This window comes from Canis lupus, chromosome 1, assembly GCF_003254725.2.
Source record: "Canis lupus dingo isolate Sandy chromosome 1, ASM325472v2, whole genome shotgun sequence".
Taxonomy (NCBI): domain Eukaryota; kingdom Metazoa; phylum Chordata; class Mammalia; order Carnivora; family Canidae; genus Canis; species Canis lupus.
This window is the reverse complement of record NC_064243.1, coordinates 237939-265315: the sequence shown is the minus strand read 5'-3', so window position 1 is coordinate 265315 and position 27377 is coordinate 237939. Positions and strand designations below refer to the sequence as shown.

Genomic DNA, 27377 nt, shown 5'->3' with positions numbered 1-27377 from the left:
GGTATTACAAGCCTGAAGGTAGATACTTTCTGCACACAAGTGTGTATCTTATACATAGGGTACTGGAAACCAATGGTGTAGTGCTTCTACACATAAATTAGGTCAAGTGACATCACATATTAAAAAGGAGCAAGAGAAATATTCTAGTTAATCAGATTCAAGAAACAAACAGGACACAAAAACTGCAGATAAGACCAAGTCAGTAACTTTAGTTAGGACACTGCAGATTATACTGGAGTAACAAGTCTGCGAGGCTATAGTGTGTACCACATTAAAACAGCAAGGGAAAGGGTGGATGAGGGATTTTCACTAAAGCAAATTAACTTCTTGTCAACTGCCAAAACAAAACAAAACGAAACTGAGCATATGAATGTTAGTATACTGAAGGCGTGTTATACCAGTTTCTGCGCAGCATGCTAAAAGTTAGTTAGAACTTCTTCATTGGTGCATATGAATCATTAATAGTCATGGAAAGTTTTTTTTTTTTTGGCGCCCTTCTCACCAAATTTCAGGCATGTCTTATTTTAGATGGTGTATAGCTTTTATCTATAATTTCGTCCTGTAAAAACATGTGAAGACAACGTTCATTCTGTGCCAGAGGATGACCAGCGACATTATTTATAAACAGCTCCAGCCCTTGCTTCCTTTCTTTAATAAAATTGTCATCAAATATTCCATCATCTCCTCTAAAAGGAAGCTGACGCAAAAATGCTTTTCCAGGGAGACTTGCACAGTAAACATTAAAGGAGAGAGGCTATTTGAAAGCTGGCCACGAAGCCTACTTACTTCTGAGAGTGGGTCTGACGCCATGACCGTCCCGCACCCAAACTGCCTGTCAACATAGCTTCTGACATCCTAATGTGCGCTGCCTGGTGGAAGTCGTTTCCCAGGCATGGGGCAGGTGCCCAAAAAGAAAGCTTGTTGTCCTAACTCGCTAGAGCACTTTCCATCGAAATGGCTCCCTTTGAGAAGTGCGACATTGTAACTGTGAAAGGAGAGAGGCTACTTGAAAGCTGGCTACAAAGTCTCTTTAGTTTTGAGAGTTGAGTTGACGGAATGACGCTCCGGCATCCACAAAGCCTGGAACCCTAGCTTCTGGTGTCCTAATGTTCTCTGCATGACAGAAGTTTAGTGAATGGCAAGTGAATGTTGCAGACCCAGACGACCAGTGTCTCCATCATCAAGAGAGTAGTTTCCAGGAAATGGCCTCGCTTCGAATGGAGCTACATAGTCATTCCCACAAACGAGAGTCTAGTTGAAACCTGGCTTCAGGACACACTGGCCTATGAAACAGGAACACACCTGGTGTCCCTGGCAGTTCCACATTGCCTCTCCATTGAGTTTCTGACACCCTCGTTTTACATGATTGTCCGAAACTGCGGGAGAGGCAAGCGGCACGCTGCCAGCTTGGAAGCTTTGTGTCTCCAGGTCCAGCAGAGGGCATTGCATGGAACCTCCTCGCCAATGATCTTGATACGCTCCAACTCCAGGTAGAACTAACCGCGTTGAGTGCTGGCACCAGCGCATACTTCTGCGTGAGTGTTGATTAAAGGGACTAACCTTCGAGGTTCCACACTGCATGTGTACTGAGCATCAAACGCACTCATGTTACATGCCTGTCATAACCTGTGTGAGAGTTAAGTGGCACGGTGTGGGAAAGGGAAGCTTGTTTTCCTACTTCAATTCAGTGCTTTACATCGAACCTTCTAACGGAGAGTACAGCTGCACTATAAACATTAAGGGAGAGAGGCTATTTGAAAGCTGGCCACGAAGCCTACTTACCTCTGAGAGGGAGGCTGACGGTGTGACCGTCCCGCACCCAAACTGCCTGTCAACATAGCTTCTGACATCCTAATGTGCGCTGCTGGTGGAAGTCGTTTCCCAGGCAAGGGGCAAGGTGCCCAAACAGAAAGCTTGTTGTCCTCTAACTCGCTAGAGCACTTTCCATCGAAATGGCTCCCTTGGAGTAGAGCTACATTGTAACTGTGAAAGGAGAGAGGCTACTTGAAAGCTGGCTACAAGGTGTATTTAGTTTTGAGAGTTGAGTTGATTTCATGACCCTCCTGTATCCACACAGCTTGTAAACTTAGGTTCTAATATCCTAAATTTGGCTGTCTGTCAGAACTTGAGTGAGAGGCAAGTGAATGTTGCAGGCCAATACACTAGTGTCTCCATGATCAATAGTGTGGTTTCCTAGAAATTGCATTGCTTAAAATGGAGCTACAAGGTCATTCCCACAAATGAGAGGCTAGGTGAACCCTGGCTTCAGGACACACTGATGTCTCAAAGATGAGCATACATGCTGTCCCTTGCAGTTCTACTTTGCTTGTGGATTGAGTTTCTAACACCCTCATTTTAGATGTTTTCAGAATCTGCATGAGCAGCAAGCAGCAAGTTGCCAGATTAGAAAGCTTGTGTCTCCGAGTAAGTGGGGTGGTTTCCATGGAACCTCTTCACCTAGAACAGGGCTAGGTTCTTACTCCAATAAGAATGAAGCTCCTTGATTGCTGGCATCATGATATACTTATTTCTGAGATTTTAGCAAAATTCCTTTTTCACGGTTCCACAGTCCATGCATACTTCGCTTCATACTCCCTTACGTTACATCCCTGTCAGAAGATGTGTGAGAGGCAGGTGGCATGGTGTGGAAAAGGAAAGCTTATTTTCCTACTTCAATACAGCGCTTTACATTGAAATTTCACTGAGGGTAGATCCTTATTGGTAATCTAAGGGAGAGAGGTTACTTGAAAGCTGGCTACAAGTCCTCCTTTTTTCTGAGTGTTCAGTTGATGGCATGACCGTCCCACATCCAGACTGCCTTAGAGTTTGCTTCTAACATCCTAATGTTCCATGCTTGACAGAATTTGTGTGAGAGGCAAGTGAAAGTTGCAGGTCCTGATGACTTGTATCTCCATGTTCAATAGAGCAGTTTCCTAGAAATAGCCTCACTTAGAATGGAGCTGTATACTAATTCCCACAAATCAGAGGCTAGGTGAAAACTGGCTTCAGGACATACTGACTTCTGAGACTTCAGCACACGTGCTGTCCCCCGCAGATCCACACTGTGTATGAATTTAGTTTCTAATACTCTTTATTTTATTTATTTTTTTTCTAATACTCTTTTAGGTACTTGTTAGATGTTGCCTGTGAGGCAAGTGTCAAGCTTCACACCTGGAAAGCCTGTGTCTCCAAGTTCGATACAGCTTTTGCAATGGAAATTCCTACTGTGAATGGTGTTAGGTTGTAACTCCCGTAGGAGCAAGTATTGTTGTAAGCTGTCTTCAAGGCATACTTAACCTCTGGGAGTTGAGCACAGGCACTGTCCCTGGCGCTTTCACACTGCCTGTGGTTTAGTTTCTAACCTCCAATTTTATTTTTTTTATTATTTTTTATATTTTTGTACACTGTAATTCCTTAACATTTATTTATTTAACTATTATGTACACCCAGTTTGGAGCTTCATCTCATGACCATGAGATCAAGAGTCATGCACCTGCCAACAGAGGGCCCCACGAGCCTCAGATTGTATACTTTATTTATTTATTTATTTATTTATTTATTTATTTATTTATTTATTTATTTTACCAGGTATAAGAAATTTATTTTTCTTCCTACTTCATTTTTTTAATTGGAGTTCAATTTGCCACCATATAGCATACCACCCAGTGCTCATCCCATCAAGTGCCCCCCTCAGTGCCCATCACCCAGTCACCCCCACCCCCTGCCCACCTCCCTTTCCACCATCCCTTGTTCATTTCCCAGAGTTAGGAATCTCTCATGTTCTGTCTCCCTCTCTGATATTTTCACTCATTTTCTCTCCTTTCCCCTTTATTCCCTTTCACTATTTTTTATATTCTCCAAATGAATGAGACTATATAATGTTTGTCCTTCTCTGATTGACTTATTTCACTAAGTCCAGTTCCATCCACGTCGAAGCAAATGGTGGGTATTTGTCATTTCTAATGACTAATACTCCATTATATACATACACCACATCTTCTTTATCCATTCATCTTCCGATGGACACCGAGGCTCCTTCCACAGTTTGGCTATTGTGGACATTGCTGCTATAAACATCTGGGTGTAGGTGTCCCGGCGTTTCATTGCATCTGTATCTTTGGGGTAAATCCCCAGCAGTGCAATTGCTGTGGAGTTTAATAAGTTCTTTATAGATCTTGGATATTACTCCTTTATCTGATATGTCAGATATATATGCAACTATCTTCTTCCGTTCTGTAGGGTTTTTTGTTTTGTTTTGTTTTGTTGACTGTTTCTTTTGCTGTGCAGAAGCTTTTTATCTTGATGAAGTCCCAATAGTTCATTTTTGCTCTTTTTCCCTTGCCTTCATAGATGTGTCTTGCAAGAAATTGCTATGGTCAATTTCAAAAAAGGTATTGCCTGTGTTCTCCTCTAGGATTTTGATGGATTCTTGTCTCACTTTTAGAACTTTCATCCATTTTTGTTTTTCTTTGTGTATGGTGTAAGAGAATGGTCTAGTTTCATACTTCTGTGTGTGGCTGTCCAATTTCCCCAGCACCATTTATTGAAGAGACTGTCTTTTTCCAGTGGATAGTCTTTCCTGCTTGGTCAAATATTAGTTGACCATAGAGTTGAGGGTCCACTTCTGGATTCTCCATTCTGTTCCATTGATCTATGTGTCTGTTTTTGTGCCAGTACCACACTGTCTTGATGATCACAGGTTTGTAGTACAACCTGAAATCCGGCATTGTGATGCCCCCAGCTCTGGTTTTCTTTTTCAATATTCCCCTGGCTATTCAGGATCTTTTTTGATTCAATACAAATCTTAAGATGATTTGTTCCAACTCTCTGAAGAAAGTCCATAGTATTTTGATAGGGATTGCATTAAATGTGTAAATTGCCCTGGGTAGCATTGCCATTTTCACAATATTCATTCTTCCAGTCCATGAGCATGGAGTATTTTTCCATCTCTTTGTGTCTTCCTCAATTTCTTTCAGAAGTGCTCTGTAGTTTTAGGGTATAGATCCTTTACCTCTTTGGTTAGGTTTATTCCTAGGTATCTTATGCCTTTAGGTGCAATTGTAAATGGGATTGACTCCTTAATTTCTCTTTCTTCAGTCTCATTGTTAGTGTATAGGAATGCCACTGATTTCTGGGCATTGGTTTTGTATCCTGCCACACTGCTGAATTGCTGTATGAGTTCTAGCAATCTTGGAGTGGAGTCTTTTTGGTTTTCTATGTACAGTATCATGACATCTGGAAAGAGGGAGAGTTTGACTTCTTCTTTGCCATTTTGAATACCTTTTATTTCTTTTTGTTGCCTGATTGTTGAGGCTAGGACTTCCAGTACTATGTTGAATAGCAGTGGTGAGAGTTGACATACCTGTCATGTTCCTGTTCTTAGGGGAAAGGCTCCCAGTGTTTCCTCATTGAGAATATTTGCTGTGGGCTTTTCATAGATGGCTTTTAAGATGTTGAGGAATGTTTCCTCTATTCCTACACTCTGAAGAGTTTTGATCAGGAATGGATGCTGTATTTTGTCAAATGCTTTCTCTGCATCAATTGAGAGGATAATATGGTTCTTGTTTTTTCTCTTGTTCATATGATCTATCACATTGATTGCTTTATGAATGTTGAACCAGCCTTGCATCCCAGGGATAAATCCAATTTTGTCATGGTGAATAATCTCCTTAATGTATTGTTGGATCCTATTGGCTAGTATCTTTTTGAGAATTTTTGCATCTGTGTTCATCAGGGATATTGGTCTATAATTCTCCTTTTTGGTGGAGTCTTTGTCTGGTTTTGGAATTAAGGTGATGCTGGCCTCATAGAACAAATTTGGAAGTATTCCATCTCTATCTTTCCAAACAGCTTTAGTAGAATAGGTATGGTTTATTCTTCTTTTTTTAAATAATAAATTTATTTTTTATTGGTGGTCAATTTGCCAACATACAGAATAACACCCAGAGCTCATCCCGACAAGTGCCCCCATCAGTGCCCATCACCCATTCACCCCCACCCCCTGCCTTCCTCCCCTTCCACCACCTCTAGTTCATTTCCCAGAGTTAGGAGTCTTTATGTTCTGTCTCCCTTTCTGATATTTCCTACCCATTTCTTCTCCCTTCCCTTCTAATCCCTTTCACTATTATTTCTATTCCCCAAATGAATGTGAACATATAACGTTTGTCCTTCTCCGATTGACTTATTTCACTCAGCATAATACCCTCCAGTTCCATCCATGTTGAAGCAAATGGTGGGTATTTGTCATTTCTAATGGCTGAGTAATTTTCCATTGTATACATAAACCACATCTTCTTTATCCATTCATCTTTCGATGGACACTGAGGCTCCTTCCACAGTTTGGCTATTGTGGACATTGCTGCTATAAACATTGGTGTTTCTTCTTTAAACGTTTGATAGAATTCCCCTGGGAAGCCATCTGGCCCTGGACTTGGTAGGTTTGTGATGACTGCTTCAATTTCCTCCCTGGTTATCAGCCTGTTCAGGTTTTCTATTTCTTCCTGTTCCAGTTTTGGTAGTTTGTGGTTTTCCAGAAATTGCATCCATTTCTTCTAGTTTGCCTAATTTATTGGTGTATAGCTGCTCATAATAAGTTTTAAAAATCGTTTGTATTTCCTTGATATTGGTGGTTGTCTCTCCTTTTTCAGTCGTGATTTTATTAATTTGAGACTTTTCTGTTTTGTTTTTAATAAGGCTGGCTAATGGTTTATCTATCTTATTAATTCTTTCAAAAAACCAACTCCTGGTTTTATTGATCTTTTCCAGATTCTTCTGGTCTCTTTCATTGAGTTCTGCTCAAATATTTATTAACTCTCTTCTGCTGGGTGTAGGTTTTATTTGCTGTTCTTTCTCCAGTTCCTTTAGGTGCAAGGTTAGCTTGTGTATATGAATTCTTTCCAGTTTTTTGAGGGATGCTTGTAATGCGATGTATTAGGGAAATACATCCCTCAGGACTGCTTCTGCTGCATCCTAAAGATATTGAACTGTTATATCTTCATTCTCATAGTTTCCGTGAATCTTTTTATTTGTATTTTTTCCATGAATCTTTTTAATTCTTCTCTAATTTCCTGGTTGACCCTTTCATCTTTTAGCAGGATGGTCCTTAACTTCCACGTGTTTGAGGTCCTTCCAAATTTCTTCTTGTGATTTAGTTCTAGTTTCAAAGCATTTTCATCTGATAATATGCAGGGGACAATCCCAATCCTTTGGTATCACTTGAGACCTGACTTGTGACCCAGTATGTGGTGTATTCTAGAGAAAATTACATGTGCACTTGAGAAGAATGTATATTCAGTTGCGTTTGGATGTAAAGTTCTGTATATATCTGTGAAATCCATCTGGTCCAGTGTATCATTTAAAGCTCTTGTTTCTTTGGACATGTTGTGCTTAGAAGTTCTGTCATTTACAGAAAGTGCCATATTAATGTCTCCCAGTATTAGTGTATTGTTATCTAAGTATGTCTTAACTTTGGCTATTAATTGATTGATATACTTGGCAGCTCCCATATTCAGGGGCATGAATATTCATGATTGTTAGGTCCTCTTGTTGGATAGATGCTTTAAGTATGATATAGTGTCCTTCTTCATCTCTTACTACAGTCTTTGGGATAAAGTTTAATTTATATGATATGAGGATGGCTACCACTGCTTTCTTCTGAGGACCATTTAAATGGTAAATGGTTCTCCAACCTTTTATTTTCAGGCTGTAGGTGTCCTTAAGTCTAAAATGAGTCTCTTGTAGACAGGAAATAGATGGGTCTTGCTTTTTTTATGCAGTCTGAAACTCTGCCTCTTGATAGGATCATTAAGCCCATTGACGTTCAGAGTTACTATTGAAAGATATATATTTAGTGTCATCATGATACCTCCCTGTTTTTGTGGATTGTTTCTTTGGGCTTCCTCTTTCTTTTCCAGAGTCCCCCTTAATATTTCTTGGAGAGTTGGTTTGGTGGTCACATATTTTTGCAGTTTCTGCCTATCTTGGAAGCTCTCTATCTCTCCTTCTATTCTGAATGAGAGGCTTGCTGGATAGAGTATTCTTGGCTGCATGTTCTTCTCATTTAGTACCCTTTCTGGCCTGCCAGGTCTCTGTGGAGAGGTCTGCTGTTAACCTAATACTTCTTCCAGAAAGGTTAGGGATTTCTTGTCTCTTGCTGCTTTAAGGATCTTCTCTTTATCTTCAGAATTTGCAAGTTTCACTGTTAAATGCTGAGTGTTGAACAGGTTTTATTGATTTTAGGGGGGAATCTCTATCTCCTGGATCTCAATGCCTATTTCCCTCCCCATGTTAGGGAAGTTCTCAGCTATGATATGTTCAAATACACTTTCTGGTTCTCTGTCCCTTTCGGCACCCTCTGGAACCCCAAATAAACATAAATTTTTCCTTCCAAGGCAGTCATTTATTTCCCTTAACCTTTCCTCATGATCTTTTAGTTGTTTTTCTCTTTTTTCCTCAGCTTCCTTCCTTGCCATCAACTTGTCTTCTACGCCACTCACTTGTTCTTCTACCTCATTAACACTCATTAACCTAGTTAGGACCTCCAGTTTGAATTGCATTTCATTTAATTGATTTTTAATTTCGGCCTGATTAGATCTAAATTCTGTAGTCATGAAGTCTCTTGAATCCTTTATGCTTTTTCCAGAGTCACCAGTAGCTTTATAATTTTGCTTCTGAATTGGTTTTCTGACATTGAATTGTAATACAAATTCTGTAACTCTGTTGGAGAGAGTTCTGTTTCTGATTCTTTCTTTTGTGGTGAGTTTTTCTTCTAGTCATATTCCTCAGTGCAGAGTGGCTAAAAACAAGTTGTACTGGAAAAAGGAATGAAAAAGAAAAAAAAAGGAGGAAAACAAAGAAGTAAAAACAAAAACAAACAAAAAAGAAAACAACAAAAATAATAAACAAACAAAAAAAAAAAACAAGGAGGGGTATCCTCTGATTCTATATACTGTAAGTTCCTCGACTTCCCCTGGAAGTTTCCAGTGCTGCTCAGTCAAGAACTTGCTCTTCCCCTGTCCTTCCAGCTGGTCTTCTGGGGAAGGGGCCTGCTGTGCTGACTCTCAGGTGTGTGCACCTGGGGGAGCTGCCCTGCCCCTTCCTGGTGTATGGCTCCATGGGAACTGTTTTTCCTGTGAGGCCCCTGTTCCCTGTGGCCCCGACCCTCCCAGACACAGCGTGACACAAGGAGGAATAACAACAGTGGCGGCAGCCAGCTCTCCAGCCCTGGAGTCAGCTCCCGCAGTAACTACCACAGACACCAGTCTGCAGGGGCCTAGATGCTCCCGGGGATGGCAGTGCTGACTTGCACAGCTCGGGGGCTCCCGGTGGCAGGAGCGCCCTTCCTGTCCTGTGTCCTCCCGGCCTCTGCCTGTCCCGTAGGGAGCACCGGATCCTGAGCTATGTTCCCCAGTGCCCTGGGCTCCGGGGCCTATGCCGCTGGAATTGCGCTCTGGGGGCCACGCAGCCCCCTCCACCCGGAGGCCGTGCCTGAGCTGCCACCTGAGGTGCTCCTGAGGCCCCGCCAGGTGTGCGCTCCAGCCCTTTATGGAGCTCAGCCTGCGGTGTGTGGTGCCCTCTCCCCCAGGGTGCACTTCCTCTGTTAGTGACCCCGGGAACCTGGTGGCTCCACTACCCCTCCTGGGATCCTGCCCGAGCTCCCTGCGAGTGCCTTTCTGTCCGGGAAGATTGGTAAAGTTCCTGCTTCTCCGGGACTGGGCTTTCCTATTCTAGAGGCTCTCACCACCCATCCTTAGCCTGGCTCCTCGCAGGAGCCCCTCCCCAACTGGATTTTTTTTATTTATTTATTTTTCTGTCTTCCTACTTTGATAGAAATGCATACTCTTCTCACCGTAGCATTCCAGCTGTTCTCCCTTTAAATCTCAGGCCAAATTAGTAGGTTTTCAGGATGATTAGAAAATTATCTAGGTAAGTTGGTGGGGGCAGGTGACTTGGGGAATCCTACTCCTCCGCCATCTTGCCCTGCCCCCCTCCCAGGAAATATTTCATGTGGTAGCACAAGTAATGCTATACCATGGGCCTGTATTGAGCTTATATTGGACAAACATAACCAAACATGAACAGGCGACTCATTCTGGCTACATATTAGACAACAGCATCAACTATGTTTTTAGATAAAATGACTCCAAATTTTCCCAACTTTAGGGTCTTCAGCCTCAATTCTCAAATGCAGAGTATAACCCCATACTTCTACAGAGATTGGCAGCAGTTTCCTCTGGATTTACTCTGGCTACACACCAACTAGGAAAGTGTGCCTATCACATGATCTCTGGTCCTTAATGACACATTCTAGTCCCTTGTATCTTTGAGGAAGCCACATACCCAACAGCTGCCATCGTGTCCTTGTCTGGATATTACAAAAATACTGGCTTCAGAAGGAAATCATGATGAATTAAAAAGAAAAAGAAGAAGACTGGTAAAGATACCAAAATAAGCAAGAAAAATCCTGGCCAACATATCTGTGCAAGAAATCATTTCTTTTTCTCTTTTTATTCTATAACTCTCCTTGCTCTATTATCCATACTTCCTTTTAAGTTTTTTGTTCAATTTCATAGTGTCTTTTTTTCTTATACAAATTGAGCACAAAATAGTAGTGACAGCCTTAACATTTGAGATTATTGAGACTTAAAATAAGAATGAGGAAGTAGAAAAATTTTAATTTTCCCATATTCTTCCCTGTATCTTTTTCTCTCAAAAAGGTCATAAGGGGGAAAAAGTCACTTTGTACTTCTAGTTCTCATTTTCCGACTTTCTTTTTAGATGCCTGGGAGTTGCACTTTTACACAGTTTAAAAATACGTCATCAAGTTACGGCAGTAATTATTAAAGAAACATGTCACTCCAGTTTGTAAGAGATCCACGAATTTTTCACAAATAAGGAGCGTGTACTAGATCTCAAAAACTTTTGACTTGATTTGACAATTAAGCAAATGTAGGTTATTTCAAGGGTAAATTGAATCCATGGTAAAAGGATTTTGGTGCAATTAAACTAATGTTTTAAATTTTTCCTGATATTTACTAATTTGTTGTATACTTTCATATATAATTTAAATTCAAGAGTTGTAATTGCCACTCAAAATCTAGACATATAGGGGATTCCTGGGTGGCTCAGCAATTTGGTGCCTGCCTACAGTCCAAGGCATGATCCTGCAATCCCGGGATTGAGTCCCACATTGGGCTCCCTGCATGAGGCCTGCTTCTCCTTCTGCCTGTGTCTCTGCCGCTCTCTCTCTGTCTCTGTGTCTCATAAATAAATAAATAAAATCTTAAAAAAAAATCTAGACAGACCTACTGTCTGCCAAAAAAGGAGGGGGATTTATGGTGGCTAAAGATATATACAAATAAAAATTTAGAATGTTTATTTCTAATCATAATTTCATAATTTAAATCACATTTTTATTTTTTATTTTTATTTTTATTTTATTTTTTCTCCTGTTTTATTTATTTTTATTTTTTTAATAAGTTTTTTTTTATTGGTGTTCAATTTACCAACATACAGAATAACACCCAGTGCTCATCCCGTCAAGTGCCCCCATCAGTGCCCATCACCCATTCACCCCCTTCTACCACCCCTAGTTTGTTTCCCAGAGTTAGGAGTCTTTATGTTCTGTCTCCCTTTCTGATATTTCCCACACATTTCTTCTCCCTTCCCTTATATCCCCTTTCACTATTATTTATATTCCCCAAATGAAAATAAAATATATTGTTGGTCCTTCTCCGACTGACTTACTTCACTCAGCATAATACCCTTCAGTTCCATCCACGTTGAAGCAAATGGTGGGTATTTGTCATTTCTAATGGCTGAGTAATATTCCATTGTATACATAAACCACATCTTCTTTATCCATTCATCTTTCGATGGACACCGAGGCTCCTTCCACAGTTTGGCTATTGTGGACATTGCTGCTAGAAACATCGGGGTGCAGGTGTCCCGGCGTTTCATTGCATCTGTATCTTTGGAGTAAATCCCCAACAGTGCAATTGCTGGGTCGTAGGGCAGGTATATTTTTAACTCTTTGAAGAACCTCCACACAGTTTTCCAGAGCGGCTGCACCAGTTGATATTCCGACCAACAGTGTAAGAGGGTTCCCTTTTCTCTGCATCCTCTCCAACATTTGTGGTTTCCTGCCTTGTTACTTTTTCCCATTCTCACTGGTGTGAGGTGGTATCTCATTGTGGTTTTGATTTGTATTTCCCTGATGGCAAGTGATGCAGAGCATTTTCTCATGCGCATGTTGGCCATGTCTATGTCTTCCTCTGTGAGATTTCTCTTCATGTCTTTTGCCCATTTCATGATTGGATTGTTTGTTTCTTTGCTGTTGAGTTGAATAAGTTCTTTATAGATCTTGGAAACTAGCCCTTTATCTGATACGTCATTTGCAAATATCTTCTCCCATTCTGTAGGTTGTCTGTTAGTTTTGTTGACTGTATCCTTTGCTGTGCAAAAGCTTCTTATCTTGATGAATTCCCAATAGTTCATTTTTCCTTTTGTTTCTTTGGCCTTCGTGAATGTATCTTGCAAGAAGTTACTGTGGCCGAGTTCAAAAAGGGTGTTGCCTGTGTTCTCCTCTAGGATTTTGATGGAATCTTGTCGCACATTTAGATCTTTCATCCATTTTGAGTTTATCTTTGTGTATGGTGAGAGAGTGGTCTAGTTTCATTCTTCTGCATGTGGCTGTCCAATTTTCCCAGCACCATTTATTGAAGAGACTGTCTTTCTTCCAATGGATAGTCTTTCCTCCTTTATTAATTGACCATAAAGTTCAGGGTCCACTTCTGGGTTCTCTATTCTGTTCCATTGATCTGTGTGTCTGTTTTTGTGCCAGTACCACACTGTCTTGATGACCACAGCTTTGTAGTACAACCTGAAATCTGGCATTGTGATGCCCCCAGATATGGTTTTCTTTTTAAAAATTCCCATGGCTATTCGGGGTCTTTTCTGATTCCACACAAATTTTAAAATAATTTGTTCTAACTCTCTGAAGAAAGTCCATGGTATTTTGATAGGGATTGCATTAAACGTGTAAATGGCCCTGGGTGACATTGACATTTTCACAATATTAATTCTGCCAATCCATGAGCATGGAATATTTTCCATCTCTTTGTCTTCCTCAATTTCTTTCAGAAGTGTTCTATAGTTTTGAGGGTATAGATCCTTTACCTCTTTGGTTAGGTTTATTCCTAGGTATCTTATGCTTTTGGGTGCAATTGTAAATGGGATTGACTCTTTAATTTCTCTTTCTTCAGTCTCATTGTTAGTGTATAGAAATGCCACTGATTTCTGGGCATTGATTTTGTATCCTGCCACACTACCAAATTGCTGTATGAGTTCTAGCAATCTTGGGGTGGAGACTTTTGGGTTTTCTATGTAGAGTATCATTTCATCAGTGAAGAGGGAGAGTTTGACTTCTTCTTTGCCAATTTGAATGCCTTTAATGTCTTTTTGTTGTCTGATTGCTGAGGCTAGGACTTCCAGTACTATGTTGAATAGCAGTGGTGAGAGTGGACATCCGTGTCTTGTTCCTGATCTTAGGGGAAAGGCTCCCAGTGCTTCCCCATTGAGGATTATATTTGCTGTGGGCTTTTCGTAGATGGCTTTTAAGATGTTGAGGAATATTCTGTCTATCCCTACACACTGAAGAGTTTTGATCAGGAATGGATGCTGTATTTTGTCAAATGCTTTCTCTGCATCTAATGAGAGGATCATATGGTTCTTGGTTTTTCTCTTGCTGATATGATGAATCACATTGATTGTTTTATGAGTGTTGAACCAGCCTTGTGTCCTGGGGATAAATCCTACTTGGTCATGGTGAATAATCTCCTTAATGTACTGTTGGATCCTATTGGCTGGTATCATGTTGAGAATTTCTGCATCCATGTTCATCAGGGATATTGGTCTGTAATTCTCCTTTTTGGCGGGGTCTTTGTCTGGTTTTGGAATTAAGGTGATGCTGGCCTCATAGAACGAATTTGGAAGTACTCCATCTCTTTCTATTTTTCCAAACAGCTTTAGGAGAATAGGTATGGTTTCTTCTTTAAATGTTTGATAGAATTCCCCTGGGAAGCCATCTGGCCCTGGACTTTTGTGTCTTGGGAGGTTTTTGATGACTGCTTCAATTTCCTCCCTGGTTATTGGCCTGTTCAGGTTTTCTATTTCTTCCTGTTCCAGTTTTGGTAGTTTATGGCTTTCCAGGAATGCGTCCATTTCTTCTAGATTGCCTAATTTATTGGTGTATAGCTGTTCATAATATGTTTTTAAAATAGTTTGTATTTCCTTGGTGTTGGTAGTGATCTCTCCTTTCTCATCCATGATTTTATTAATTTGAGTCTTCTCTCTCTTCTTTTTAATAAGACTGGCTAATGGTTTAGGTATCTTATTAAATCTTTCAAAGAACCAACTCCTGGTTCTGTTGATCTGTTCCACAGTTCTCTGGTCTCGATTTCGTTGAGTTCTGCTCAAATCTTTATTAACTCTCTTCTTCTGCTGGGTGTAGGATCTATTTTCTGTTTTTTCTCTAGCTCCTTTATGTGTAAGGTTAGCTTTTGTATTTGAGTTCTTTCCAATTTTTGAATGGATGCTTGTATTGCGATGTATTTCCCCCTTAGGACTGCTTTTTCTGCATCCCAAAGATTTTGAACGGTTGTATCTTCATTCTCATTAGTTTCCATGAATCTTTTTAATTCTTCCATAATTTCCTGGTTGACCCTTTCATCTTTTAGCAGGATGGTCCTTAACCTCCACGTGTTTGAGGTCCTTCCAAACTTCTTGTTGTGATTTAGTTCTAATTTCAAGGCATTATGGTCTGAGAATATGCAGGGGATGATCCCAATCTTTTGGTATTGGTTCAGACAGTATTTGTGACCCAGTATGTGGTCTATTCTGGAGAAAGTTCCATGTGCACTTGAGAAGAATGTGTATTCAGTTGAGTTTGGATGTAAAGTTCTGTAGATATCTGTGAAATCCGTCTGGTCCAGTGTATCATTTAAAGCTCTCGTTTCTTTGGAGATGTTGTGCTTAGAAGACCTATTGAGTATAGAAAGAGCTAGATTGAAGTCACCAAGTATAAGTGTATTATTATCTAAGTATTTCTTCACTTTGGTTAATAATTGATTTATATATTTGGCAGTTCCCGGATTCGGGGCATATATATTGAGGATTGTTTTTTGTTTTTTTGTTTTTTTTTAATTTTTTTTTATTTATTTATGATAGAGAGAGAGAGAGAGAGAGGCAGAGACACAGGCAGAGGGAGAAGCAGGCTCCATGCACCGGGAGCCTGACGTGGGATTCGATCCTGGGTCTCCAGGATCACGCCCTGGGCCAAAGGCAGGCGCTAAACCGCTGCGCCACCCAGGGATCCCTATATTGAGGATTGTTAAGTCCTCTTGTTTGATAGATCCTTTAAGTATGATATAGTGTCCCTCTTCATCTCTTACTACAGTCTTCGGGGTAAATTTTAGTTTATCTGATATAAGGATGGTACCCCTGCTTTCTTTTGAGGACCATTTGAATGGTGAATGGTTCTCCAACCTTTTATTTTCAGGCTGTAGGTGTCCTTTTGTCTAAAATGACTCTCTTGTAGACAGAAAATAGATGGGTCCTGCTTTTTTATCAGTCTGAAACTCTGCGCCTTTTGATGGGGTCATTAAGCCTGTTCACGTTCACAGTTACTATTGAAAGGTATGAGTTTAGTGTCATCATGATATCTATTCAGTCCTTGTTTTTTTGGATTGTTCCACTGAACTTCTTAAAGGGGACTTTTAAGAGTCCCCCTTAAAATTTCTTGCAGAGCTGGTTTGGAGGTCATATATTCTTTCAGTTGCTGCCTGTCTTGGAGGCTCTTTATCTCTCCTTCCATTTTGAATGAGAGCCTTGCTGGATAAAGTATTCTTGGTTGCATGTTCTTCTCATTTAGGACCCTGGATATATCCTGCCAGCCCTTTCTGGCCTGCCAGGTCTCTGTGGAGAGGTCTGCTGTTACCCTAATACTCCTCCCCATCAAAGTCAGGGATTTCTTGTCTCTTGCTGCTTTAAGGATCTTCTCTTTATCTTTGGAATTTGCAAGCTTCACTATTAAATGTCGAGGTGTTGAACGGTTTTTATTGATTTTAGGGGGGGGATCTCTCTATTTCCTGGATCTGAATGCCTGTTTCCCTTCCCAGATTAGGAAAGTTTTCAGCTATGATTTGTTCAAATACATATTCTGGCCCTCTGGCCCTTTCGGCGCCCTCGGGAACCCCAATTAAACGTAGGTTCTTCTTCCTCAGGCTGTCGTTTATTTCCCTTAATCTGTCTTCATGGTCTTTTAATTGTGTCTTTTTACCTCAGTTTCCCTCTTTGCCATCAACTTGTCTTCTATGTCACTCACTCGTTCTTCCACCTCGTTAACCCTCGTCGTTAGGACTTCTAGTTTGGATTGCATCTCATTCAATTGATTTTTAATTTCTGCCTGATTAGCTCTAAATTCTGCAGTCATGAAGTCTCTTGAGTCCTTTATGCTTTTTTCTAGAGCCACCAGTAGCTGTATAATAGTGCTTCTGAATTGGCTTTCTGACATTGAATTGTAATCCAGATTTTGTAACTCTGTGGGAGAGAGGACTGTTTCTGATTCTTCCTTTTGAGGTGAGGTTTTCCTTCTAGTCATTTTGCTCAGTGCAGAGTGGCCAAAAACAAGTTGTATTGGGAAAAGGAGAAAAAGAGAGGAGAGAAAGAAGAAAAGAAAAGAGAAAAAGAAAAAAGGAAGAAAAAAAGGGAAAAAAAGAGAAGAAAAAGAGAAAGAAAAAGAAAGAAAGAAAAAAGGGGTGGGGGAAGCAAACAAATCAAAAAGCAAAAATAAAAAAACAAAAACAAAAAACCCAAAACCACGGGGGAGTATCTACTGTTTCTGTATACTTTAAGTCCCTTGGCTTCCCCTGGAAGTTGTCAGTCTAGCGGGTCTTCTGGGGGAGGGGCCTGTTGTGCTGATTTTCAGGTGTTAGCACTTGGGGGAGCTGCTCTGCCCCCTGCCTGGTGCAGGGCTCAGTGGGGGTTGTTTACCCCGTGAGGCCTCAGGAGGAACAACCAGTGGCGGCAGCCAGCTCTGGAGCCTTGGATTCAGCTCCCGCAGGAGCTCCGGTGCTCTCCGTCTGCAGGGCCTGGAGGCTCCGGGGCGGGGCCGCTGATCTGCTCAGCTCCGGGCAGGAGCGTCCTTGGGGTCCTGGGCCCTCCGGGCCTCTGCCTGCCCCGGGGGGAGGCCGGATCCTGGGCTGTGTCCCGGCATCCAGTGCTCCCGGGCCTGTCCTGTTGGATTCGCCCTCCTGGCCGTGCAGCCCCCTCCACGGAGCCCCCGCCCGAGCCCCCCCCCGAGCTGCTCCGGTCCCCGCCGTGCGGGCTGCAGCCCTTAGGGAGCTCGGCGCACTCTCCCGGGGCGCAGGTGTCTGTTAGTGTCCCCGGGATTCCGAGGGCATCCCCTCCCTCCTGGGTCCTGCTCCACCTCCCCGCGAGCCCCTTTCCGCCCGGGAAGGTCGGTGCAGCTCCTGCGTCTCCGGGACGGGGCTCTCCTGTCCTGGGGACACTCGCCCCGGCCTCAGCCCGGCTCCTCGCGGGCCCCTCCCCCTTGGAGGCCTTTGTTTCTTTATTTCTTTTTCCCCGTCTTCCTACCTTGATAGAAGCGCGAACTCTTCTCACTGCAGCATTCCAGCTGGTCTCTCTTTAAATCTCAGGCCGAATTCGTAGATTTTCAGGATAATTTGAAGGTTATTTAGGTAATTTGGTGGAGACAGGTGACTTGGGGACCCTACTCTTCCGCCATCTTGCTCCTCCTCTCCTAAATCACATTTTTAATTTCAATTTAAGTATTGTTACAACAATAAAAACAACATAATATCCTTTAATATTTTAATATTCTCATTTAATTTAATACTTAATATCCTTATTTTATTAGCCAAGCTTAAACCCTCTTACTTTTAAAAAGTACTTAATTGTCTTAGAAGATGAAATTGTTGAATTAGCTTGCATATTTTATAACATACACAAAGAAAGAATTTACTTATTTTTATTGCCAGAAACCTGATCAGCATTTCAAACCTTATTTGACTCCTGATTTGCCAAAACGACTACATTTTGCCAAAAATGTCAGAATTGATAAAGCTCATCTTTTGGTGGATCGGCAGTAGCTGGCTGTGAGATTTGTGCATATATTTACTTGTCTCTTGATAGTTTTAACAACTATTTTTCATTATAAATTACCTTAATTTTATCCTGCTATTATCCTGTAATTTTTCCTGATACTAATAATTCCTTGACTTTTTATATGCTACCTAGCACTTCTACATTAGAAACCCCTATTACTAGGGGGCCAATCTTAGATTCCTAAGCCTCACAATATAGAAGAATGGGAAGAAGAAGCTTGGCACTGTTTATAGACCACTCCAGAAGCTGTCAATAGCAGCATATTGCTAACCCCCATGGGGTCTTTTTCCAGGGGTAGACAGGATGTAAAGACAGTATCAGTTGTCTTCCAGGCTGGTAGTAAGTAATTGATTAGATGGCTCTTTGAGATCTTTGTCATCTTGATGGTTTTTATGAAAGAGCACCTTTATTGGTTCTAAGGCCAAGCTAACTAATTAGATATTAACATTTATTTCTTTTTTCTAGTTATAATTCATGTTGATTGTTGAGAATTTGCAAATGATAATTATGTGTAGAGAAAATAAAAACCATTCCAAATCGGCTCATTCCAAATAACCAATTAATTCACTGGTTTCACAAAATCATATTGGTGTTATGGTATGTGCTGGGCCTTGTTCTAGGCATTTGGGATACAGGCAGGATTCTTGTCAAATGAAGAAGACTGATGATAAGCCAGCAAACAAATACATACACATTTTCTAGTAGTTTAACTAATGTTTCCTATTTTTATATTTCGTTCCAGTGGGTTTTTTTTTTTCTTGTACATAAGTGGCTTTAAATGGAATCAGGATCCTACTGTTTTCTGGCCTTATTTGTATGCTATGTAAAGCTGGAAGATACAGAGGAAAATAGGAATTCAGAGTTTGAAAGATATGTTTCACAAAGAGGAAGCAAAAACAAATGAGGTAGTTGGGCTCTAATATAAGTGTGTGCAGGATGAGGAACTGTGATTTTGGTAGAGCCTATTGTATGAGACAACCCTGAAACCCAAGCAGTCAGTACCCGGCTGATCCGGAGAGTGTGCATGTTCACCCCTGGCCTCTAGATGGCACTGGCCTCTCTTCTTGGGTTTAGAGTTTCATAGCTCTTCTCTGGAAGGTCAGTGGCTTTACTGTGTGACTCAACATAGCATTCTCTAGAAGAATTAAAAAGACTAAGCTTTACTAATATTAAGTATGTAAGGTTTTTAGTAATTTAAGTGCATAATATGTGAACAAATATGTCCAAATGTAGGTGAATTACCCAAATATTTACTGTTGAGAGTATGAAATTAAAGAAGTTAGGAGGCCATTAATGCAAAATGAGAAAGTGCCCATCCATCTTATAACATGGCCTATGGGTTATAGAAGGAGAGTCCAGCCACCACAGTACATCTGGGTATCATAATTAATATCTAGTCTCAAATTATAAGCCTTGTATATTTAATAGCTAGTGGTGAGATGTAAAAAAAACAGCAGGCTGAGAGTTCAAGACCCACCTCCACACCCTAACTTATGAGAACTTAAATTCATGTCTCAGGTTTCATTTTCATCATCTGTAACACAAAATGAGCCTGGTTTTATTACTCCCTTGATATTAAAGTAAACTAATTTACATCAAGGGAAATGTTGATTACAGCTCTAACCAGAGCAATCAAGGGGTCTCATCTGATTAAGTCCTGGGTTCACTCTACTTCCAACTCTTTTAACACACAAGTGTCAGGCTACCTAGTTTCTACATTAAAGTATGCTGTCTTTAGTTATAATGTCCAACGTTTGATGACTAGATTTGATTTCCTTTCCAGAATCAGCAAATTCCATCACTTAGTGTAACCTATCACCACCATTATCATCCTTATTTTGCCTAAAATGTTTAGATTTTACTAATTCGGGGAAACCCAATTATTTGAACTACAGCTGAAATATTGTTAAAGTGCCTCCCTTAAAGAACATGAATAATAACTTTTTATTTTATGATTGGAAAGTTACAAATACTTCCCAGGTACTTTTCTAAGAAATGGGAATAGGCACAGTCCCCACCCTAATGATCTTTGTGCAGGCAGGGAGGAAGACAACAATTATAATCAGGTGTAACAAATGCTGAGCTAGGATCAAGTACAAGGTACAAGGAAACAAAAAGAGTGATTACACAGCCCAGGTGTGGATGTCAAAGAAGGTCAGATGATACTTCCTGGTAGGTGTGGTTCTTGCTCTGGGTTTTTTTAAAAAAAATTTTTTTTTAAATATTTTATTTATTTATTCATTCATGAAAGAGAGAGAGAGACAGAGAGACAGAGAGACAGAGACACAGGCAGAGGAAGAAGCAGGCTCCATGCAGGAAGCCTGACTCGGAACTTGACCCAGGTCTCCAGGATCAGGCCCTGGGCTGAAGGCGGTGCTAAACCACTGAGCCACCTGGGCTGCCCTTGGTATGGGCTTTGAAGAGTCAGGATGGGTTAGGCTAAATGCTGTCACATACAGCAGGTCTGCCCCAAGCTTTGTGCAGTCTGTGCATTGTCCAGAGGCACTCAGCCAAGATGAGAGGCAATAGAAGCATAACCCTTGCTTAGCTCACTGAGCTCTGACTGGAGGCTCTATCTGCAGAAGGAAATGGGCCATTTTTCTTGACTGGAAAACATCCATCTGCTGACCAAGCCTTGAGCACTGTCAGGCTGTATAATCTCAGAAGTGCTTCTGTCTTGAAATACTCTACCCAGAGTAGTGGGACATCTTTTTTAAAGCCAGCAGTTGCTCTGGGACAAGGAAGTGTAGAAATAGATTACAGGACTAGGTTCCGATGAAGGAAGCTGCTTTCCTTCTGAAGGATCCAACTGTCATGACTAAATAGTGTGACTTTGACTGTAAAGAAAATTCACATTGGTGGATACAATGTGGCTGGAGGTGAATATGTGGATGTGTGGAGTTGCATTTCAGAGAGCTAACAATGTTCAATAATAGTAGGTGTGTGTATGTGTATGTGCGCGTGCGCACACGTGCTCTTTGTGGGAAGATTCTGAAGTTTGGAGTTAGGATAACCAATTAGGAACTTTGTTCGGGTCAGCTTAGAATGGTGGCAGAAGAGGAGAGCAGGGGAAAATGTGAAAGGTTCTACATAGGTGGCTAGGACTCTCCTGGGGTCAGGAAGTAAGTCTTACTCATCTCCCATCTGTGTCATCACTCACCTGTGGCAGAGGAACTGGCCTTGATTTCGACTTTATTAATTAGACATTGAGAAGATAAAAGAGAATTTGTTCCAGAAGATTTCATATGGTACTTGGAAGTTGAGCTAAATCATGACAGATAGAATCAACTCATTTTTTCCAAATGCTAGCTTCTATTTTTCCATATGTAATTTCCAGAGTCAAATTAATGATTGGAAAGCATAAACATGAGCAGTTAGAAGAGTAAATTTCTAAAATTTTCACTTGAGAAGAATAGAAAATAGTGTTTTTCAAACACTATTTCTCATCTTTAATCTCTGAATAAGTATTGACTTTAGTATTAACTAAAGCTTTCTAATTGAGTTGGGTTAGAAGTCGAAAACATTTTTTAAAAGTCTTTTTCTGAAAATATAGAAAGGATCCATTTTAGAAAATTTTACCAATGACTTAGTTCTAAAGACCCTTTTTTCTTTCATTAATGAATACTCTAGCCTCCCACACAGAATTTAAAACTTAATTATACCCAAATAGTTCCAATAATCTTGCAAATATCTATGTAATAAAGAAAAAAATACTTTTTATCTTTTAAAATATTTTAGGGATGCCTGGGTGCCTCAGTGGTTGAGTGTCTGCCTTTGGCTCAGGGCCTTGATCCTGGGGTCTGGGATTGAGTCCCACATCAGGCTCCCTCCATGGAGCCTGCTTCTCTCTCTCTGCCTGTGTCTCTGCCTCTCTCTCTCTCTCTCTGTGTCTCTCATGAATAAATAAAATCTTTAAAAATATGTATATATTTTAAACAAATCTTATGCCAAAAATTTTATTAGAATTAACCAAGGTAATGAACTGGCACCTTTGAGTAACTGAATTTAAAACCCTTATAAATAAGAATCCTCTCGCTTTCCCCATTCTAGATAGTCCTTAGCCTTTCCTTTCTTCCCTCTTTTAGGTAGCATTGAGTGTAGCCTGCTCAGTGTTGTGATTTATTTTCCATTTTGTGATTTATTTTTATTTAAGATGAGTGAGAGTCACTTATGAATGTTTTGAAAGTTGATTTTTTTTTAAGACACTAAATTAAAGTCCTGCCTACAATGCAAAAACAAAAACATTGTGTGCTTGTGTATTTACCTGAGGTGGGTAGTAGGAAAGTAAATGAGACAAATCTCTCTTTCTCTCTCTCTCTCTTTTTTTTTTTTTTATTACTAATCGTGTATTGAAAGCAGAAAGAGGTTACACGACACCAAATAAACCAGTTCTGAGGACTTCCCCAAGATAAAGTTGTACAGCTCCAGCTTCCTCAGTGTTTATCAAAACACAAAAGAAAACAGTAGAGGTCGTCGTTTCTATGGCAAATCTGACCCTTGCAGGCTGAGGGAGTGAAAGCACCTACTGTTGCCCGGGATCCGAGGGCTGAGGCGCTGGGATGACTGGCCTGCCCGCCGGCACTCCTGCTGGTGAGACCCCAGGCGGCCCGGAGCAAGACAGAGTGCCCACACCGCCTCCAGGGAGGCCGGGGTCCCTCCAAGGGGTGCGTGAGAGGTGATGCAGCCCCCAGCCCGTCTCTGTAAACAGCCCGGACAACTGTTAAAAAAGAGGAATCTTTTACCCATTAGAAACCTAATTGGAACCAGTATGACATTTTTACTTTAAAAAATAAATCTAAGTTTATTTATTGATATTTTGTTTTCATGTATAAAAACAAACAGTATAAAATTGCTAATACTGCTGAATTAAAATGCTAAAATAGGAGATAGGCAAAAGACTAATTACATTTGAAGTCATTCAAGTAATACAGCAACCCCAAAATTAAAAATAAAGTCTGAATTTATGAGAATGTACTAGCCTTTTCTTACCAAGTATTATAATTAACTTTCCATCTTCTTTATATATATGTTTTAAAGATTTTATTTATTTATTCACGAGAGACACACAGAGAGAGAGAGAGAGAGATAAAGGCAGAGACACAGGCAGAGGGAGAAGCAGGCCCCATGCAGGGAGCCTGATGTGGGACCCGATCCTGGGTCCCCAGGATCACACCCCGGGCTGAAGGCGGCGCTAAACCGCTGAGCCACCAGGGCTGCCCTCTTCTTTATATTTTATGCTATTTTCCTAGATATCTCCTGTGTAAAATAGAAATCAATATTTTTTCCCAGTTTCAAAGACTGGTTTCTAAAGTACTGAAATGCTTAAAGTAGTATATTAGTCAAACTATTCTTAATCACATGGGCATTAATTAATGTCTAAAAGATACAGGTAAGCTTGAAGACAATTTTTTTAACATTTTAAATTAATTTTTAATTGATGTGTACTAATGTACAATGTTATATTCAAATTCTTCTTCTTTTTTTTAATCTGTGCCTCTGTTATCATTGTGTTGTCAATGTCTAAGAGCCAAAGGCTTTTAAATTCTATTTATAGATTCTGGATTCTCCTTCTTTCTCTCCTACCATTCTGTTTGTTCCTCTAGTTATTAATTTGAGTCCAAAAATAACTATGTTTATGCTATCGTTGACAGAAAAATTATATAAAAGAGAAGCTACATAAAAATCCATTAAAGCTCAGTATACAGTAAGATCTCATATCAATGTATTGATTGCAATGTAATATTTCTTTAAAGGAGTAAAACATATTCTGTGGAGGAGGTAATCATTGTTATAACAATGAATTTAAGAGCATGGAGGTAACCTACTGCTTTTTTTTTAACAAGTATTTATTGAGCACCTACTTTTTTTTTGGAAGATTTTATTTATTCATTCATGAGAGACACAGAGAGAGGCAGAAACATATGCAGAGGGAGAAGCAGGCTTCCTGCAAGGAGCCTGATGTGGGACTCGATCCCAGGACTCTGGGATCACGCCCCAAGCTACAGCAGATGCTCAACTGCTGAGCTATCCAGGAGTCCTGAGCACCTACTTTGTGATAGGCAATTTTTAGGACCCTTGTGTACAGCACTGAATGAAACAGATAAGGATCTCTGCTCTCATGAAGCTTTCATTCTAACAGAGGAATATAGACAATTGGCATAATAAAGAAATACATTATTTGGTATGTTAGGGGATAAGTGCCATGAGAAATAAAAGTAAAGCATAGTAGGTAGAAACTGGGTGTGTTTCAGGGTACCAGAGGGGCAGTATGCAGTTTTACATAAGGTGGAGAAGGTAAGATTCATTGAGATGATGTTTGAACAGAGACTTGAAGAGGGTGAAAAAAATCAACCTTTCAAATATTCAGGGGACGAGTGTCCCAGGCTGGGGAAACAGCCAGTGCAAAGGCCCAAAGGTGGCAACCTGCCTGATATGCTGGGGATAAGAGAGCCTTCATAAGCTATGACTGTGGCTGATTCAAGAGGAAGGAGCAAGGGTTCAAGTGGGTATCTGAAGTTCAAAATATGTATTAGACATGAAAGTAGAGATGTTATATAGGCACCTAAAGAGAGTCTATCTACTCAGAGATTAAAACTTGGGTTTTAGGAATGTAACTTATTTTAAAAATATGCAACTAGATAAGATCCTCAGAAACTGAGTATGAGTAGAAAGAAAGACCAAGTACTGAGCTCTAAGCAATTCTACTTGAAAAAGTTGAAAGAAAGAGAATCACTGGCAAACACACCTACAAGTACAGGCAGTAAGGAAGGAAGAAAACCAGGAACATAGTATGTCATAGAAACCCAGGGAAGAGACTATTTGGAAGAGCTCATGAATAAAGTGTAGCTGATATTCCCCCATAGATAAGGCTTTATGGTTTTTGCAGCCTGGTTGTCTTATCTATTTCCGTACACACACACACACACACACACACACACACACACACACACACATATCCCTTCCCAAATAAAGAAAATGTGTTGGGCTCTTTATGAATATAGTGCCTTTTAACATTGTCATGATGAGCTATATATCCTTGTAAATGTTTGAAAAGTCTCTGGAGACAGAGTGCTTCTTTATTAAATAGAGTATTATTTGATAATTAAGTCAATCAGTATCAGGAAAACTTATGCCTCCAGTTCTTTGCTAATTATCTTGGAAAAAAATACATATATTATACAGCCTGGACAACTGTTGAATATATATACATATTTATAATATATAATAAGTGCTTTTATAAATATATAAATATATAATATATGAATATATTAAAATATATTTATAAAAATGTATGTATTTGGCCCCATTATTGCAAAATAATTGTTTATGTTTGACACTTTTCTTCTTGTTCTTCACAATATAAAAGTATCAAATGTGTTATGAGTAATATAATTAAGTTAAACATGAGTTAATTCAATATACATAAAAATATTTAGGTTTCTTCACCCTAAAAGTAAAGGGGAGATATATTTGAGATATCGGTGGGTTAGTATAAGCTGTGAAAAAACATAGTGTTTAGAAACATCAACAGCTTTTGGCCATGTGTTAACATATTTGAACAATGATTTGAAATGACTATGATAAGGGTATCTGATGTTATGTGATGAATTTATAATTTATATTGTCTACATATAGTAGAACTGTGCTTACATTGGTTGTCTACTGTTGCTTGTTTCCCCTCATCTGTAGGCATAAGAGGTGCTGTGGAAGCAAGTACATTTAGAAAAAGTAAACACAATACAGATGATAATTTATTGTATAGTTGAGATCCCAATCATAGGTGCAAATGATATAAAAATCACATGCAAATCTGAAAAGAAATCCTTACAGTGGCCTCAGTCATAACTGGGAGAGCTGTGACAGAAGGAAAATTGTGTCTCTTCCAACATCTGTTTTTGAATTGAGATGGCATCTAATAACAGTAGGACCATTACCACCTAGGCTATCTTCTTGGCATGTGGATCCAGTTTTAAAGAAAAAACTGAAATTGAACCATTTGAAAATATTGAAGTCTATAACCTTGTATGTAGTGAGGACATCTATATAAATTTAACATCAAAATATGGATATGTTTTTTAAATTATGTATTTTGAAATTGGTAATAAACTGAATCTCTGAGGTGGGTGCTCTGTACTAAGACAGAAACTGGAAAAGATGGGAATGAGTCATCATTCAGAATGATTGAACTGTAAGAGTGAATTCTTTGTTTCATGATAATGATAAACATTAGATCTCAGGAGACCAGCTTTTCTACCACTTACTCACTATTTGAAAATTTCATAAAACTTAGACAAATAAAATTACATTTCAAACTTTCCTTTTTTTAAAATTTTTATTTATTTATGATAGTCACAGAGAGAGAAAGAGAAGCAGAGACATAGGCAGAGGGAGAAACAGGCTCCATGCACCGGGAGCCTGATGTGGGATTCGATCCCAGGTCTCCAGGATCGCGCCCTGGGCCAAAGGCAGGCGCCAAACTGCTGCACCACCCAGGGATCCCCATTTCAAACTTTTCAAAGCAGGAAAAACCCCCTCAAGCTCAAGTGTTTTTTTTGTTTTTTGTTTTTTGTTTTTTTTTTTGTAATGACAGAGAAAAAAACTTCTGGCATAAAAGGATGCTAGAAAGCCCTATTATGGACAGATGCTTGGGATTATAACAGTGTTTAAAAACAAAAAGAAAAACAAAAACCACCTTAAGGAATTAGAATTTTCGGGGATCTCCCCTACCTTTCTGCCTACATGCTTACGTCAGACCATTGTACTGATAAATCATTTATCTAAGCAAGGCAAATGGATAAGTTGCAATTTCACCTTGAGCTGCAGGAGTTCTGACATAAATACACTCACAGTTGTCATTCCTAATCTTGCCAAAGGCATGTGGTGATTAAATATGGCTTAGAAACAATAAAGTATCCATTTGAAAATAATTTGTTATAGTCTTAACAGCTCAGACTCTTGATTATCAAGCTGAGTTTGTGGACTGGGATGTTGGCCCTTTGTGTAGAGGCTTAGAAGGAACAAGGTAGGATTTCAGTTCTAAGTGAGATTTGGTGGTATTCAGCAGGAGCCACTTAAAGAACTATGTTTGTAAACTATTTGTATATTGTGTTGTTGTAGAAAAAAATAGAAGCTATCCAAAAATCACACAAAATTCATGAGTTTAATATTTTAAAGGTATCTGCCCTTAGAGAAGT

At 39.9% G+C, this 27377-nt stretch overlaps 1 pseudogene; it reads left to right on the top strand.

Annotated features, from left to right (window-relative positions):
* Window positions 1-1146: 1146 nt before the first annotated feature.
* Window positions 1147-27377, top strand: part of LOC112645639 (ectonucleotide pyrophosphatase/phosphodiesterase family member 3-like) — a 43451-nt pseudogene continuing 17220 nt past the window's right edge.